The sequence below is a fragment of the Oncorhynchus gorbuscha genome, linkage group LG14, assembly GCF_021184085.1.
Source record: "Oncorhynchus gorbuscha isolate QuinsamMale2020 ecotype Even-year linkage group LG14, OgorEven_v1.0, whole genome shotgun sequence".
Classification (NCBI taxonomy): Eukaryota; Metazoa; Chordata; class Actinopteri; order Salmoniformes; family Salmonidae; genus Oncorhynchus; species Oncorhynchus gorbuscha.
Window position 1 is genome coordinate 57,095,906 of NC_060186.1, and position 14,480 is coordinate 57,110,385.

A 14,480-nucleotide genomic window follows, 5' to 3' on the forward strand; every position below is an offset into this window, starting at 1 on the left:
TGCACCGGTTTGTGTCAAGAACTGCAACTCTGCTGGGTTTTTCACGCTCAACCGTTTCCAAAATGTATCAAGAATGGTCCATCACTCAAAGGACATCCAACCAACTTGACACAACTGTGAGAAGCATCAACATGGGCCAGCATCCCTGTGGAGCGCTTTCGACTCCCTATGGAGTCCATGTCCTGACGAAGTGAGGCTGTGCTGAGGGAAAAAGGGTAGGGGGACGCAACACAATATTAGGAAGGTGTTCTTTTTTTCTTTAAGGGGTGGATCAGCTTAATATTGCGGAAAGATTGTTGCTTCCATCAATGTAATTGTCTGCATCATTTCCATTCCCCCATATATTTTTGGGAAAATATATATATCCATATGCATACAAGTATACATACATATATTCATATACTGTATATATACACATACCTATATAGATATACATAATTTTTAAAGAAAAAAAGTTTTTTTTAAGAGGAAGGTGTTGTTGTGTGTGTATCGATGTGTGCCTGATGCCACCCCTCATCTCTGATTAGCCACTGAGTGCACAATATCAAGTGCGCCTATAGTCTATTTAGCGTGGTCTCAATCAGATGATCCATAGCCTATATGAAGTGCATGCTCGAGAGCAAAGTTATATTTCCAAGAAAATGTACATCCTTCCTGAGTCTTTTGCACTGCTGGGATGGTGGAAATAAATACTTTCTGATTAGGCCTTGTCTCAAAAATGCAATATTGCACTCGCGGACGAGCCTATATGTTCTGTTCAGTTCAAAAAGGAGAGCGTGAATATGAGAAGAAGGACCGGAGGTCAACTTTGATAGCTTGCTACCACTATTATTGATTTGAATAAAACAATATGTTTCTTACCATGATGTATTTATTAGAGGTATTGACGTCACAATAAGCCAGATTCAAGTAATTTGGTTCTGAAACTTGAAGCGGCACGATCAATCGGAGCAATCATGGTGCTGGCTCTTAACCAATTCTGCTATTTTGTCAGTTTTTTCGCAATATTTGTAAATGATTTTGTACATAAAGTTTCTACTACCGTCTCTTATAACTAAAACTAGTTTCTGGATATCAGAACAGTGATTACTCACCTCGAACTGGATGAAGATTTTTTCTTTAATGAGTCTGACGCAAAAGGATATACTGTTTCTCCCAGACCAGGCCCAAATCCCCGTCATTCACATGAAGAAAAGACGGAAATACAGGGGGCGCAGATCTGGGTGCCTTGTGAGAATTCATCTAGGTCTTCCTCTGACACTAGGCGGTGTCAGAGGAAGGCCCAAAGAATTGTCAAAGATTCTAGTCACCCAAGTCATAGACTGTTCTCTCTACTACCGTACGGCAAGCACTGCTTCTACTCGCTGGTTATTATCTATGTATAATCACTTTACCCCTACATACATGTACAAATTACCTCAATTACCTCAACTAACCTGTATCTCCACACATTGACTTGGTACCAGTACCCCCTGTATATAGCCTCGTTATTGTTATTTCATTATTTTTTTAAAAACTTTAGTTTATTTAGTAAATCTTTTCTTAACTATATTTTCCGAAAACTACATTGTTGATTAAGGGCTTGTAAGTAAGCATTTCACGGTAATGCTGTTGTATTTGGCGCATGTGACAAATAACATTTGTTTTGATTTTAAATATAGGCCTAACTTTTGAAAGTAACATGCTTAGATTCATCATGACGTCTCAGATTTAATTATTTGCAAACAGGGACAGTTTTGTTGTAAACAAGACACACTGATTTGGCACTGGAGAAATATGATAAGATGAATGCATAGGCCTTTCTCTCTGTCAAGTCTTATCCTGTGATTTTTGTGGTATTAAAAAAGATTGTAAAATTAAGGAGAATTTGTCTATTTTCCTGGATCTTCAGATATGATGATCGATTCATGCAAAGCTTTTACTATTAAGGCGATCTCTCCACACCTACTCTTGTCCACCGTGGTATGCTAACCCATAACCTTCTGGCTCGCAGGCCTGTGCACTATAAAAATGCATGTGTTGCCATGTAATGGACAAATAACAGTTTCTAAAACTACATCTAATTCTGGTAAATGGTAGCCATGTTTTCTGCTATCCTCTTTATGTTTTCATTTTGACATATTTAAAATATATGTTTTATTTCAGAGGTCAGACTTTCTCCAGGTAACCCTTATTATAAATAACGTACACTCTGTAAGGTGAAGTGATCCGTAACCTAGAGAGCTCTGGGTTCTGTTTGTCAGGACAGAAGGTAGTTTCAGATATCCTCCTTCACTTCAGACAGACAGTCTGCCTCAGAAAGGCAAGGCTGACAGGGCTGAGGCCCTGACTTCCCAGCTGTGGGCCCCTGGAGTAAAGCTTTCTGTGTATAATAATAATAATAACATATTCAACTTTTATAATGTTATTCATTACATAAAGAATCTCAAAGCGCTTTTAAGCAACACAAAAAAGTCAAGCAATTTAGAAAACAACACCAATATCATTCATGAGATGGAAGGTCATGTGGAGGGTCCGTAAAGTGTATGGCTCAAGTGGTCATCGGAGGGAGGTGGTTAAAGGGGGAGAGCAAGCAAAGATGGTCAGCTGGAGCAAGTCCAGGGGCAGGCAGCACAGTGTCATCAAGGTGTATCAGAGTCCTGATGAAGTTTGAGCTCAGTACTTGCAGTTCATGGACTCCCCAGTTGGTGTAGCTAGATACAGTAGCTACTGCTTCACTTCTACCAAAATGAAGAACCCACTTGGGCACAGATCAAATTCAAATAAAATGTTATTGGTCACGTGTACTGAATACAACAGGTGTAGATTTTAACAGTGAAATGCTTACGTACGAGCCCATTCCCAACAATGCAGAGTTTAAAAAAGTAAGACAAATATTTGCTAAGTAAAAAGGAAATAGTAACACAATAAAAGCAATAAGGGGTATACCAGTACCGAGTCAATGTGCAGGGGTACGAGGTAGTTGAGGTATTGAGGTCATACAGTACGTACCTGTGGGTATTGGTAAAAGTGACTAGGCAATCAGGATATATAATAAAGAGAGTAGCAGCAGCGTATGTGAAGAGTGTGAAAGTATGTCTGTGTGAGTGTGTGTGGCGTCAATATGCATGTGTGTGCGTTTTTTGTGTGTGAGTGTATGTAGTGACTGTGTGCGTATGTGTGTCGGCTCCCCTCCTTGGTTCGGGCGGCGTTCGGCGGTCGACGTCACCGGCCTTCTAGCCATCGCCGCGCCATTTTTCATTGTTCCATTTGTTTTGTCTTGTCTTGGTTTACATTCCCTAATCAACTGCATATATATATTCCTCTGTTCCCCCCATGTCTTCGTGTGGGATTTATTTCTTACGTGTTTTGTCTTGACGCGCCTAGCTGGTTTTTCCTCCGGGTACTATGTTTGTTGGACACTGTTGCATCCGTCGGTTGTTTGCTTCTGCCGAATAAAGAGTGCACCTGATCACTACTCTCTGCTCTCCCGCACCTGACTTCTACACCAGTAGCGCATACGCTGACAGTGTGTGTGCATGCTGGAGTGTCAGTGTAGTATCTAGTGAGTGTGCGTAGAGCCAGTGCAAAACCACTAACATAAATACATAAATAAATAATAAAGGAGGCCAATGTAAATAGTCTGAGTAGCCATTTGATTAACTGTCCAGCAGTCTTATGGCTTGGTAGAAGCTGTTCAAGTGTCTTTTGGCCCCCTACTTGGTCCCAGAGTAGCCTTGTAACTTAGTCCTCCCTATGATCTTCATCACTGCACACCTCAGCTGCCTTGCTTTCGAGCTTCTTTCCATCCTCAACCTCCAGACACTGGCTGGCATTCAAATCAAAACAATTGCCAGCCAGCTAACATTAGCTAGCTAGCCAAACAAACGACTTGCCAGCTTCAGTCTTGAAACTCTGTGGTAGATCTTTATTATATTAATAGCTATATTAATTGTTCATTCTTTTTTTTAATTTGTAGGGAAAAATGCCATAAAAATGTATGAATTTTTACAAATATTTACAAAATGTACAGGATAGGTACAGTGGGGCAAAAAGTACTTAGTCAGCCACCAATTGTGCAAGTTCTCCCACTTAAAAAGATGAGAGAGGCCTGTAATTTTCATCATAGGTACACTTCATCTATGACTGACAAAATGAGAGAAACAAAATCCAGAAAATCCTATTGTAGGATTTTTTATGAATTTATTTGCAAATTATGGTGGAAGATAAGTATTTGGTCACCTACAAACAAGCAAGATTTCTGGCTCTCACAGACCTGTAACTTCTTCTTTAAGAGGCTCCTTTGTCCTCCACTCGTTACCTGTATTAATGGCACCTGTTTGAACTTGTTATCAGTACCTCAAACAGTCACACTCCAAACTCCACTATGTCCAAGACCAAAGAGCTGTCAAAGGACACCAGAAACAAAATTGTAGACCTGCACCAGGCTGGGAAGACTGAATCTGCAATAGGTAAGCAGCTTGGTTTGAGGAAATCAACTGTGGGAGCAATTATTAGGAAATGGAAGACATACAAGACCACTGATAATCTCCCTTGATCTGGGGCTCCACGCAAGATCCCACCCCGTGGGGTCAAAAGTCCCAGAACCACACGGTGGGACCTAGTGAATGACCTGCAGAGAGCTGGGACCAAAATAACAAAGCCTACCATCAGTAACACACTACGCTGCCAGGGACTCAAATCCTGCAGTGCCAGACGTGTCCCCCTGCTTCAGCCAGTACATGTCCAGGCCCGTCTGACGTTTGCTAGAGAGCATTTGGATGATCCAGAAGAAGATTGGGAGAATGTCATATGGTCAGATGAAACCAAAATAGAACTTTTTGGTAAAAACTCAACTCGTTGTGTTTGGAGGGCAAAGAATGCTGAGTTGCATCCAAAGAACACCATACCTACTGTGAAGCATGGGGGTGGAAGCATCATGCTTTGGGGCTGTTTTTCTGCAAAGGGACCAGGACGACTGATCCGTGTAAAGGAAAGAATGAATGGGGCCATATATTGTGAGATTTTGAGTGAAAACCTCCTTCCATCAGCAAGGGCATTGAAGATGAAACGTGGCTGGGTCTTTCAGCATGACAATGATCCCAAACACACCGCCCGGGCAATGAAGGAGTGGCTTCGTAAGAAGCATTTCAAGGTCCTGGAGTGGCCTAGCCAGTCTCCAGATCTCAACCCTATAAAAAATCTTTGGAGGGAGTTGAAAGTCCATGTTGCCCAGCAACATCCCCAAAATATCACTGCTCTAGAGGAGATCTGCATGGAGGAATGGGCCAAAATACCAGCAACAGTGTGTGAAAACCTTGTGAAGACTTACAGAAAATGTTTGACCGCTGCCATTGCCAACAATGGGTATATAACAAAGTATTGAGATAAACTTTTGTTATTGACCAAATACTTATTTTCCACCATAATTTGCAAATACATTCATTAAAAATCCTACAATGTGATTTTCTGGATTTTTTTCCCTAATTTAGTCTGTCATAGTTGAAGTGTATCTATGTTGAAAATTACAGGCCTCTCTCATCTTTTTAAGTGGGAGAACTTGCACAATTTGTGGCTGACTAAATACTTTTTTGCCCCACTGTATGCTGCTGTTGCCCTCTTTCCATAAAGGCTAAGTCTGATTTACTCAGCTGTGAAGTGAATACTGATTCAGCTCTGTCCTCTGGCAGCTGCTATGCAAATCAGAAACAGAGGAAGGTTCCGTCAGTAAAAAAAGAAAAAAGGTCTATTTGAGTGTAAATCAGCACATAGAGTTGTCCCTAGCGAATCATTTGAGGTAGGATAATGGTGTGTGGAGACATAGATTTCTTTGGAATTCTGGTTGGAACCCTTAGGGAAGCCATGTAAACATTTTGTGAGCACCCACACTCTGTAAGGCAGTGCCATAAAAGCACTCACATAGGTCTACAACCCCCTAGATACATTTGTTTACAGATGAGTATGAAACATATACCCAGTGGTACTCCCACACAACATCTGTACAACACCTCAGCAAATGCTTTCTGCCAATTGGGGTTCTTTCACAGTTACCAAAACACTCACTATTCACTAAAACAGTTTAACTTCTGAGACAGACACAATTCCATTTCATGGGCCCATAGCCACGGGAAATAGGGGTGCTGGGGGTGCTGCATGAAATAATTTGGCCAAAATTAGGCTACAGTATATTATATTACTCCTGCCTGAACGTTAGAGAACATAATGTATAGCATAAAATACTACACCAGAGAGCCTAATTTAGCTACAGAGGATCAATAGCTTCTAAATAAATTGCTGTGGATTATGTTTACCCCTCCTGTCTCAGCCTCCAGTATTTATGCTGCAGTAGTTTATGTGTCGGGGGGCTAGGGTCAGTTTGTTTATCTGGAGTACTTCTCCTGTCCTATTCAGGTGTCCTGTGTGAATCTAAGTGTGCGTTCTCTAATTCTCTCCTTCTCTCTTTCTTTCTCTCTCTCGGAGGACCTGAGCCCTAGGACCATGCCCCAGGACTACCTGACATGATGACTCCTTGCTGTCCCCAGTCCACCTGGCCATGCTGCTGCTCCAGTTTCAACTGGCCTGGGCCCTAGGACCATGTCCCAGGACTACCTGACATGAGGACTCCTTGCTGTCCCCAGTCCACCTGGCCATGCTCCTGCTCCAGTTTCAACTGACCTGAGCCCTAGGACCGTGCCCCAGGACTACCTGACATGATGGCTCCTTGCTGTCCCCAGTCCACCTGACTGTGCTGCTGCTCCAGTTTCAACTGTTCTGCCTTATTATTATTTGACCATGCTGGTCATTTATGAACATTTGAACATCTTGGTCATGTTCTGTTATAATCTCTACCCGGCACAGCCAGAAGAGGACTGGCCACCCCACATAGCCCGGTTCCTCTCTAGGTTTCTTCCTAGGTTTTGGCCTTTCTAGGGAGTTTTTCCTAGCCACCGTGCTTTTACACCTGCATTGTTTGCTGTTTGGGGTTTTAGGCTGGGTTTCTGTACAGCACTTTGAGATATCAGCTGATGTACGAAGGGCTATATAAATAAATTTGATTTGATTTGATTTGATGTTTACTAATTTTAATTTTTTTAATTACTCTCTCCAGAAATAAGTCTCTCACTGTTGCCGCCTGCTACCGACCCCCCTCAGCTCCCAGCTGTGCCCTGGACACCATTTGTGAATTGATCGCCCCCCATCTAGCCTCAGAGTTTGTTCTGTTAGGTGACCTAAACTGGGATATGCTTAACACCCCGACAGTCCTACAATCTAAGATAGATGCCCTCAATCTCACACAAATCATCAAGGAACCCACCAGGTACAATCTGTAAACAATGGCACCCTCATAGACGTTATCCTGACCAACTGGCCCTCCAAATACACCTCCGCTGTCTTCAATTAGGATCTCAGCGATCACTGCCTCATTGCCTGCATCCGCTACGGGTCCGCAGTCAAACGACCACCCCTCATCACTGTCAAACGCTCCCTAAAACACTTCTGCGAGCAGACCTTTCTAATCGACCTTGCCCGGGTATCCTGGAAGGATATTGACCTCATCCCGTCAGTTGAGGATGCCTGGTCATTCTTTAAAAGTAACTTCCTCACCATTTTAGATAAGCATGCTCGGATCAAAAAATGCAGAACTAAGTACAGATATAGCCCTTGGTTCACTCCAGACCTGACTGCCCTTGACCAGCATAAAAACATCCTGTGGCGGACTGCAATAGCGTCAAATAGTCCCTGCGATATGCAACTGTTCAGGGAAGTCAGGACCCAATACATGCAGTCAGTCAGGAAAGCAAAGGCCAGCTTTTTCAAGCAGAAATTTGCATCCTGTAGCTCTAACTCAAAAAAGTTCTGGGACACTGTAAAGTCCATGGAGAACAAGAGCACCTCCTCCCAGCTGCCCACTGCACTGAGGCTAGGCATCTCCACGTCACAACTGATAAATCCATGATTATCGATAACTTCAACAAGCATTTCTCAACGGCTGGTCATGCCTTCCTCCTGGCTATTCCTACCTCGGCCAACAGCTCCGCCCCCCACCTGCAGCTACTCGCCCAAGCCTCCCCAACTTCTCCTTTACCCAAATACAGATAGCAGATGTTCTGAAAGAGCTGCAAAACCTGGACCTGTACAAATCAGCTGGTCTTGACAATCTGGACCCTCTATTTCTGAAACTATCCGCCGGCAATTGTCGCAACCCCTATTACCAGCCTGTTCAACCTCTCTTTCATATCGTCTGAAATCCCCAATGATTGGAATGTTGCCGCAGTCATCCCCCTCTTCAAAGGGGGAGACACCCTGGACCCAAACTGCTACAGACCGATATCCATCCTGCCCTGCCTATCTAAGGTCTTCAAAAGCCTAGTCAACAAACAGATCACTGACCATCTCGAATCCCACCGTACCTTCTCCACTGTGCAATCTGGTTTCCGAGCCGGTCACGGGTGCACCTCAGCCACGCTCAAGGTACTAAACAATATCATAACCGCCATCGATAAAAGACAGTACTGTGCAGCCGTCTTCATCGACCTGGCCAAGGCTTTCGACTCTGTCAATCACCATATTCTTATCGGCAGACTCAGTAGCCTTGGTTTTTCTAATGACTTTCTTGCCTGTTTCACCAGCTACTTTGCAGACAGAGTTCAGTGTGTCAAATCGGAGGGCATGTTGTCCGGTCCTCTGGCAGTCTCTATGGTGGTGCCACAAGGTTCAATTCTCAGTCCGACTCTTTTCTCTGTATATATCAATGATGTTGCTTTTGCTGCGGGCGATTCCCTGATCCACCTCTACACAGACGACACCATTCTGCATACTTCTGGCCCTTCCTTGGACACTGTGCTATCTAACCTCCAAACGAGCTTCAATGGCATACAACACTCCTTCCGTGGCCTCCAACTGCTCTTAAACGCTAGTAAAACCAAATGCATGCTTTTCAACCGTTCGCTGCCTGCACCCGCACGCCCGACTAGCATCACCACCCTGGATGGTTCCGACCTAGAATATGTGGACATCTATAAGTATCTAGGTGTCTGGCTAGACTGTAAACTCTCCTTCCAGACTCATATCAAACATCTCTAATCTAAAATCAAATCTAGAGTCAGCTTTCTATTCCGCAACAAAGCCTCCTTCATTCACGCCGCCAAACATACCCTAGTAAAACTGACTATCCTACCGATCCTCGACTTCAGCGATGTCATCTACAAAATAGCTTCCAATACTCTACTCAGCAAACTGGATGCAGCTTATCACAGTGCCATCCGTTTTGTTACTAAAGCACCTTATACCACCCAACACTGCGACCTGTATGCTCTAGTCAGCTGGTCCTCGCTACATATTCGTCGCCAGACCCACTGGCTCCAGGTCATCTACAATTCCATGCTAGGTAAAGCTCCGCCTTATCTCAGTTCACTGGTCACGATGGCAACACGATGGTAGCACGTGCTCCAGCAGGTGTATCTCACTGACCATCCCTAAAGCCAACACCTCATTTGGCCGCCTTTCCTTCCAGTTCTCTGCTGCCTGTGACTGGAACGAATTGCAAAAATCGCTGATGTTTGGAAACTTTTATCTCCCTCGCCAACTTTAAACATCTGCTATTTGAGCAGCTAACCGATCGCTGCAGCTGTACATAGTCCATCGGTAAATAGCCCACCCAATTTACCTACCTCATCCCTATACTGTTTTTATTTATTTACTTTTCTGCTCTTTTGCACAAATTATAATTATTTGCCTACCTCCTCATGCCTTTTGCACACAATGTATATAGACTCTTTTTTTTTTCTACTGTGTTATTGACTTGTTTATTGTTTACTCCATGTGTAACTTTGTGTTGTTGTCTGTTCACACTGCTATGCTTAATCTTGGCCAAGTCGCAGTTGTAAATGAGAACTTGTTCTCAACTAGCCTACCTGGTTAAATAAAGGTTAAATAAATAAATAAATATATATTTTTTATCACAAGCACTTACAGTTGGGAAGGCTACAATTTGGGCAGCACGCGCACCAAATATAGAACAGCTTGTTGCGTTGTGGCCAGAGATATAATCTATTGAATATTGGAACCTCTAACCCTTCCACTTTGACTGTTAAACTAATGGGTTCACTAGCAATGGGTACACTAGCAATGGGTACACTAGCAATGGGTACACTAGCAATGGGTACACTAGCAATGGGTACACTAGCAATGGGTTCACTAGCAATGGGTACACTAGCAATGGCTACCAATCCTGACTTGAATGGGAAATGCCATCTATGGATTGTTTATATTTCTATGGTTGGTTGTGGCTGTTTGTCTGCCTTTCACAAATTTCAAAAAACAATCTTGAGGAAAACGTAGGCCTACTGTTTGGCAAGCAAATGCCTACTGCAGAAAAGAGGAGACTAATTGATAGTGGAATTTCTAAATTCCCATATGTTTTGTAGCCAAAACCAGATTCTCACTCATTCTAATTCATTAATGAGTTGTGGGTTCATTAATTATGCATGAAGTAGATTGAGACCAGTCTTAAAAGCCAAAGGTAACAGCGTTTATTTCAAGAGAGTACTCCTCACATACACATATTTCCACAGATTATAAACTGAAAATGACGTCACGTTTTGTAAACGTTCTATCTATTTCACAAGTAGAAGGGCCCTCTAGCTCTCGAGCCTTCGCGTTATCAGCACGAAGTCAAGGCCAGTCAGTATAAATCAACATTCTAGACAATCTGGAGACGGGCCGTTCCTGCCACCTGGAGATTATACAACTGAATGAACTAAGGAACAGACCTTCATTGTTACTAAACTCCTGACTACATTATATACAATTGGGAATGGGAGCAAGAGAGAAAATTCACATGTACAGTACATTATAGCATTTTGACTAGTCAGTTCTGATTGGAATGTATACATAATTAGTCATTTCAACCATAATTTCCTCTATCACTAGTATGACTGCAGAAGCGAACAATTGTGAGTGATTCTGAGTGAACACAACTGATTTTCAAAGTAGCTTATCTTGAGATATTGGCACGAGTGCATCGGGCATCACCTGTGAGTAGCCTATACTTCATCTTCAACATTGGGTGAGTCAGTGTCACTGGCAGGTTTATTTTGTAGCCTACTGTAGCCTAGACTAAACTCAGAAAAAAAAAGAAACGTCCCTTTTTCAGGACCCTGTCTTTCAAAGATAATTTGTAAAAGTCCAAATAACTTCACAGATCTTAATTGTAAAGGGTTTAACCACTGTTTCCCATGCTTGTTCAATGAACCATAAACAAATAATGAACATGCATCTGTGGAACGGTCATTAAGACACGAACAGCTTACAGACGGTAGGCAATTAAGGTCACAGTTATGAAAACGTAGGACACTAAAGAGGCCATTCTACTGACTCTGAAAAACACAAAAAGAAAGATAAAATCATATTAAATCAAATGTATTTATATAGCCCTTCGTACATCAGTTGATATCTCAAAGTGCTGTACAGAAACCCAGCCTAAAACCCCAAACAGCAAGCAATGCAGGTGTAGAAGCACGGTGGCTAGGAAAAACTCCCTAGAAAGGCCAAAACCTAGGAAGAAACCTAGAGAGGAACCAGGCTATGTGGGGTGGCCAGTCCTCTTCTTGTTGTGCCCAGTGGAGATTATAACCGAACATGGCCAAGATGTTCAAATGTTCATAATTGACCAGCATGGTCAAATAATAATAATCACAGTCAGAACAGTTGTAACTGGAGCAGCAGCACAGCCAGGTGGACTGGGGACAGCAAGGAGTCATCATGCCAAATAGTCCTGATGCATGGTCCTAAGGCTCAGGTCCTCCGAGAGAGAGAGAAAGAAAGAGAGAAAGAGAGAATTAGAGAGAGCATATTGAAATTCACACAGGACACCGGATAGAACAAGAGAAGTACTGCAGATATAACAAACTGACCCTAGCCCCCAGACACATAAACTACTGCAGCATAAATACTGGAGGCTGAGACAGGAGGGGTCAGGAGACACTGTGGCCCCATCTGATGATACCCCCAGACAGGGCCAAACAGGAAGGAAATAACCCCACCTACTTTGCCAAAGCACAGCCCCCACACCACTGGAGGGATATATTCAACCACCAACTTACCATCCTGAGACAAGGCCGAGTATAGCCCACAAAGATCTACGCCACGGCACAACCCAAGAGGGGGAGCCAACCCAGACAGGAAGATCACTTCAGTGACTCAACCCACTCAAGTGACGCACCCCTCCTAGGGACGGCATGAAAGAGCACCAGTAAGCCAGTGACTCAGCCCCTGTAATAGGGTTAGAGGCAGAGAATCCCAGTGGAAAGAGGGGAACTGGCCAGGCAGAGACAGCAAGGGCGGTTCGTTGCTCCAGAGCCTTTCCCTTCACCTACACACTCCTGGGCCAGACTACACTCAATCATATGACCCAATGAAGAGATGAGTCTTCAAGTAAAGACTTAAAGGTTGAGACCGAGTTTGTGTCTCTCACATGGGTAGGCAGACCATTCCATAGAAATTGAGCTTTATAAGAGAAAGCACTGCCTCCAGCTGTTTGTTTAGAAATTCTAGGGACAATTAGGAGGCCTGCGTCTTGTGACCGTAGCGTACGTGTAGGTACTGTATGTACGGCAGGACCAAATCAGAGAGATAGGTAGGAGCAAGCCCATGTAATGCTTTGTAGGTTAGCAGTAAAACCTTGAAATCAGCCCTTGCCTTGACAGGAATCCAGTGTAGGTAGGCTAGCACTGGAGTAATATGATCAAATGTTTTGGTTCTAGTCAGGATTCTAGCAGCCGTATTTAGCACTAACTGAAGTTTATTTAGTGCATTATCCGGGTAGCCGTAAAGTAGAGCATTGCAGTAGTCTAACCTAGAAGTAACAAAAGCATGGATTCATTTTTCTGCATCATTTTTGGACAGAAAGTGTCTGATTTTTGCAATGTTACGTAGATGGAAAAAAGCTGTCCTTGAAACAGTCTTGATATGTTTGTCAAAAGAGAGATCAGCGTCGAGAGTAACGCCGAGGTCCTTCACCGTTTTATTTGAGACGACTGTACAACCATTAAGATTGATTGTCAGATTCAACAGAAGATCTCTTTGTTTCTTGGGACCTAGAACAACGAGTTTAAAAGTAGAACGTTTGCAGCCATCCACTTCCTTATGTCTGAAACACAGGCTTCTAGCGAGGGCAATTTTGGTGCTTCACCATGTTTCATTGAAATGTACAGCTGTGTGTCATCCGCATAGCAGTGAAAGTTAATATTATGTTTTCGAATGACATCCCCAAGAGGTAAAATATATAGTGAAAACAATAGTGGTCCTAAAACGGAACCTTGAGGAACATCGAAATTTACAGTTGATTTGTCAGGGGACAAACCATTCACAGAGACAAACTGATATCTTTCCGACAGATAAGATCTAAACCAGGCCAGAACTTGTCCGTGCAGACCAATTTGGGTTTCCAATCTCTCCAAAAGAATGTGGTGATCGATGGTTTCAAAAGCAGCACTAAGGTCTAGGAGCACAAGGACAGATGCAGAGCCTCGGTCTGATGCCATCAATCACCACCTTCCGGAGACACCTGAAACCCCAACTCTTTAAGGAATACCTAGGATAGGATAAAGTAATCCTTCTACCCCCCCCTTAAAATATTTAGGTGCACTATTGTAAAGTGGCTATTCCACTGGATGTCATAAGGTGAATGCACCAATTTGTAAGTCGCTCTGGATAAGAGCGTCTGCTAAATGACTTAAATGTAAATGTAAATGTAATGCCATTTACCACCTTCACAAGTGCAGTCTCAGTGCTATGATGGGGTCTAAACCAGACTGAAGCATTTCGTATACATGTTTGTCTTCAGGAAGGCAGTGAGTTGCTGCGCAACAGCCTTTTCTAAAATGTTTGAGAGGAATGGATGATTCGATATAGGCTGATAGTTTTTTTTGCCCAGCGTCCCTGCTCATCTGCGTGAACGTGCCTTAGGCATGCTGCAAGGAGGCATGAGGACTGCAAATGTTGCCAGGGCACTAAATTGCAATGTACGTACTGTGAGACTCCTAAGACAGCGCTACTGGGAGACAGGACGAACCGATGATCGTCCTCACAGTGGCAGACCACGTGTAACAACACCTGCACAGGATCGGTACATCCAAACATCACACCTGTTGGACAGGTACAGAATGGCAACAACAACTGCCCGAGTTACACCAGGAATGCACAATCCCTCCATCAGTGCTCAGACTGTCCGCAAAAGGCTGAAAGAGGCTGTACTGATTGATTTGGAGGTGGATGGTCCGTCTGGGGCGGTGTGTTACAGCATCATCGGATGAGCATGTTGTCATTGCAGGCAATCTCAACGCTGTGCGTTACAGCGAAGACATCCTCCTCCCTCATTTGGTACCCTTCCTGCAGGTTCATCCTGACATGACCCTCCAGCATGACAATGCCACCAGCCATTCTGCTTGTTCTGTGCATGATTTTCTGCAAGTCAGGAATGTCATTGTTCTGCCATGGTC